This window comes from Mesoplodon densirostris, chromosome 7 (assembly GCF_025265405.1).
Source record: "Mesoplodon densirostris isolate mMesDen1 chromosome 7, mMesDen1 primary haplotype, whole genome shotgun sequence".
NCBI lineage: Eukaryota > Metazoa > Chordata > Mammalia > Artiodactyla > Ziphiidae > Mesoplodon > Mesoplodon densirostris.
The window spans coordinates 116,521,435-116,526,728 of NC_082667.1; the positions used below are offsets into that span (position 1 = coordinate 116,521,435).

Here is a 5,294-nt window from a genome sequence, read left to right on the forward strand (position 1 = left end):
GCTCATGCAGCTCAATAGCAAAAAGACAAACAACCCAATCCAAAAATGGGCAGAAGACTTAAATAGGCATTTCTCCAAAGAAGATATACAGACTGCCAACAAACACATGAAAGAATGCTCAACATCATTAATCATTAGAGAAATGCAAATCAAAACTACAATGAGATACCATCTCACACCAGTGAGAATGGCCATCATCAAAAAATCTAGAAACAATAAATGCTGGAGAGGGTGTGGAGAAAAGGGAACACTCTTGCACTGCTGCTGGGAATGTGAATTGGTACAGCCACTATGGAGAACAGTATGGAGGTTCCTTAAAAAACTACAAATAGAACTACCATATGACCCAGCAATCCCACTACTAGGCATATACTCTGAGAAAACCATAATTCAAAAAGAGACATGTACCAAAATGTTCATTGCAGCTCTGTTTACAATAGCCCGGAGATGGAAACAACCTAAGTGTCCATCATCGGATGAATGGATAAAGAAGAGGTAGCACATATATACAATGGAATATTACTCAGCCATAAAAAGAAACAAAATTGAGCTATTTTTAATTAGGTAGATAGACCTAGAGTCTGTCATACAGAGTGAAGTAAGTCAGAAAGAGAAAGACAAATACCGTATGTTAACACATATATATGGAATTTAAGAAAAAAATGTCATGAAGAACCTAGGGGTAAGACAGGAATAAAGACACAGACCTACTAGAGAATGGACTTGAGGATATGGGGAGGGGGAAGGGTAAGCTGTGACAAAGCGAGAGAGAGGCATGGACATATATACACTACCAAATGTAAGGTAGATAGCTAGTGGGAAGCAGCCGCATAGCACAGGGAGATCAGCTCGGTGCTCTGTGACCACCTAGAGGGGTGGGATAGGGAGGGTGGGAGGGAGGGAGACACAAGAGGGACGAGATATGGGAACATATGTATATGTATAACTGATTCACTTTGTTATAAAGCAGAAACTAACACACCATTGTAAAGCAATTATACTCCAATTAAGATGTAAAAAAATAATAATAAATGAGACATGGTCTGGAAGAAAATATATAAAGAGAGATGGAGATAAACGTAGAGGTAGAGAAAAAGATATGTGTGTATACATGTATATATTACCTGTATATACATATATGTTATACATACATGTACATATACATACACACATGCATGTATATGGACTTATATGTAGAATTTTTTAAATTCCTCCAAAGGAATAAGAAAACAACCAACAATCCTGTTTTTCAAATGGGAAAAATACTTGAATAATTACAAAAGAAGATATCAAAATAGCTAATAAACATATTAAAAGGTGCTCAACATCATTACCCATCAGGAAAATGGAAATTAAAACAAAAAGGCAGTCTGCTAAGACACCAGAATGGATAAAATAAAAATATTAAGTGTTAAAGAAGATGCAGAGAAACTGAAACTCTTGGACATTGTTGATAGCAGTGTAAACTGACCTAAATATTTTTGAAAACCGTTTGAGGGTATTTACAAAATCTAAATATATGCCTACTCTATTATCCAGAAAATCCACATCTAAGTACACATCCAAAAGAAATATTTGCCTACTTTAATCAAAATACATGTTCAAAAATGTTTATAGAAACTTTATTAATGATAGGGAAAATCTTGAGACTATCTGTTCATTAACAGACTAAATAATTGTATATTCATATAATGGAAAACTACACAGCCTTAAAAAATAATGATCTATCCAATGCAACAGTATAGATGAATATCACAGACTTCATGCTGAGGAAAAGAAGCCATAAACAATAGAGCACATGTTTAGGTGAAGTTCAAATATTAATCTGTGATAATAAAGGAATAGTGGATAGCTCTTGGGGTGGGGGGAAGTTGTTGAGGACAGGCCGTTTTTACTGGAAAAGAGAAAGAGGACACCTTCTAATGTGGATGGAAATGTTTTACATCTTTTTTTTTTTTTTTTCTTTTTGCGGTATGCGGGCCTCTCACTGTTGTGGCCTCTCCCGTTGCGGAGCACAGGCTCCGGACGCGCAGGCCCAGCGGCCATGGCTCACAGGCCCAGCCGCTCCGCGGCACATGGGATCCTCCCAGACCGGGGCACGAACCTGCATCCCCTGCATCGGCAGGCGGACTCTTAACCACTGCGCCACCAGGGAGGCCCTACATCTTGATCTAGGTTGTGGTTATATAGAGATATGCAAACGTTCAATAATCTATACACTTAAGATTTGTGCACTTTACTACATGAAAGTTAGACTACAAATTTTTTTAAAGCCTTCTGTTTTCTTTCATTACCTACGTTGCACTGCCTACCCAATATACCAAACCACTCCTAAATTCTAGGTCCCCTGAATTCAAGGATCTATTCAGTCTCATCTAAAGTACATTCCTTCTCTGTATGCTTATTCTTTTCATGGAAGCAACATTGAACAGAATCAAAGGGCAAAACTAAACATTTATCCAAACTTCCCTTATTTTCTAATAGAAGAACTTTCCTAAGGAAAAATTGATAAATAAAGATATTTCCCTAGCACTTCACTTGTCATTGCTCTCAAAGAAATTTTACCACTAATGGTGAGTTTAGACCAAAGATTTTCTCTTTTGATTTTTTTATATAAAGCTATATTTTCCATTACATAATACCGTGTATTTATAAACTTATCCTGAGTTCAACATCCCTTTCTCATATGCCTCATTATTAGAATGTCCTGGAAATGGGCAGTGCCTGAAAATTCAATAGCAACTGCCTCTCCTAATAAGCAATAGCTTGGTGCTGCCCTGATAACTAAATGTGAACCCACAACCATCTATTGCTCTGTTACATCCTCCAGACCAGTGTCATCCAATAGAAATAGAATGCAAGCCACCTATATGATTGGAAACTTTCTGGTAGATATGTTAAAAAACTAAACAGATAAATTCATTTTAATGATATATTTTATTTAACATAATAGATCGAAAGTGTGATTTCAGTATGTAATCATTATAAAAAGTTATCAAGGAGCTTATTTACATTAGTTTTCATCTTAATTCTTCAAAGATCCAGTGTGTATTTTACACTTACATTGCACGCTTACACTATGTCTCAATTCGATGATCACATTTCAAGTGCTTGATACCATATATGGCTAGTGATTATTGTATTGGATAGTTCAGCTCCCAATTACCTGGGCCACAACCAAGGTAACCCTTGAAATGAAACTCCAAATTCTGACTCATTAGTCTTGAAATAATATATACCTCCACCCCATATCTTTATAGCCTATAAAATTATATTTCTCTCACCTGGAAGTTCTAATTCACTAAGCTACGTCCCTAGGGCTCCATCCACCAAGCCAAAGGTCACCATACTTGCATCTGTCTGAAACCTAACATACTTCCCACTTACACACTACAAAATCCATCAGAACTGATCTTGTCATTTTGCCAAGGCCAACTCAACAAAATTTTTCACCTCCTACTCTCTTAAAAAATGTGATATATCAAAATTATCCTGTGAAAAGTAGCATGAAATTACTATGAATATATTAATAATTCAATGTGCTAGGTCAACAAACATGTGAAATAGAATCTTCCAAGAAAGACATGAGGCAAGAAAACATGGCATAAGGGAAAACAGACTGGATTGGGGTTCAAGCTGGGATTTCAGTCCCAGCTTTGGCACCAGGTAGTTTTATTTTCTTGGGCAACATACAAACATTTCTGAGTCTCCAAAGTGTGATGTATTATATAAAGGCACTGGATTAAATGATTCCTAAGTCCCATTCAATAGTACCAACTATTTTTGTAAAACAAAGAAGAAAGAGTTGGGAAATTAGGGTGAAGGAGGATAAATCCATTTGGGAAAGAGTTAAAATCTCCTCTACATACAGAATAGAAAGGAAGCACTGGAGCTTGGAGTCCACACCAAATAACAACAACAGTAGTAGTAATAGTAATAATAATAATAAACACTCCAGTAAAAAATTCTTGGATCCTATGTCTCAATTTCTAATATTTCTTCAAGAGAAGATTATTCTGCCCAAGGTTTTCTTCAGGGCAAATTTGACATCCTTATTCCTCAGGCTATAGATTAATGGGTTGAACATGGGCACAACAATAGTATAGAATAGGGAGGACACTTTCCCCTGGTCAAGAGGTGAAATAGAAGGTGATTTGAGGTACGTAAAAGCTCCTGACCCAAAGAAAAGAGAAACTGCAATTATGTGGGAACTGCAAGTACTGAAGGCTTTGGACCTTCCCTCAGTGGAGCTAATGTGGAAAATGTTGAAAAGAATGAAAACCATAAGAGAGAAAAATGGCAACAAAAGGCACCCCAATGCCAATAGTCACAGCAATAAAGACAACTAGTACGTTTATGTAAGAGCTATTGCAGGAGAGCTCAAGGAAGAGGAATGATGTCACACATATAGTGATTGACAAGGTTGTCAGCACAAAAGGTCAGAAATACCATATTTCTTATATGAGCCACAGCCCCCAAAACCCCCATCCCGCAGACCCCCAACAAAAGGAATAAACACACCCGAGGAGACATAGTGACTGTGTACACCAGTGGTTTACAGACGGCGACATAGCGGTCATATACCATCGATGTCAGGATGAAGGATTCAGAAAAGACAAAAAAACAAAAGAAAAAGAGCTGAGTCATACACCCTGCATAGGAAATGATGTTCTTCTTTGGGACAAAACTTGTCAGTATTTTGGGGATGATGGCAGTAGAGAGACTAAAATCTGTGAAGGACAAGTTGAAGAGGAAAAAGTACATGGGAGTATGAAGGTGAGAATTCAGTCCAGTCAAGGTTATCAATCCCAGGTTCCCCACTATGGTGACCATGTAGAAACCTAGAAACAAGAAGAAGAGCAGATCTGGAGTCCTGGCTGGTTTGTTAAGCCTGCGAGGATAAACCGTGTCACAGAGAAGATGTTATCTGCAGCCATTCTCCTCTAGGAGAATCTGTGAGGGAAAACGAAGAGTTGTGCAGAAAAAAAGAGGGAAAAAAACCCTTCTTGAGGGCTTCCCTGGTGACGCAGTGGTTGGGAGTCCGCCTGCCGATGCAGGGGACACGGCTTCGTGTCCCGGTCCGGGAAGATCCCACAGGCCGCGGAGCGGCTGGGCCCGTGAGCCATGGCTGCTGAGCCTGCGCGTCCGGAGCCTGTGCTCCACAACGGGAGAGGCCACAAAAGTGAGAGGCCCGCGTACTGCAAAAAAAAAAAAAAAAAAAAAAATAGCATTCACAAAACGTTAAATAGTTTCTTCTACCTATGCTGACAAATATGCCGTTATAACAAGCTGGA

At 38.5% G+C, this 5,294-nt stretch overlaps 1 pseudogene; it reads right to left on the reverse strand.

Moving 5' to 3' along the window:
- Positions 1 to 4,000: 4,000 nt before the first annotated feature.
- LOC132493445 (olfactory receptor 8B12-like) lies at positions 4,001 to 4,937 on the reverse strand (annotated as a pseudogene).
- Between the last annotated feature and the right edge of the window lie 357 nt (positions 4,938 to 5,294).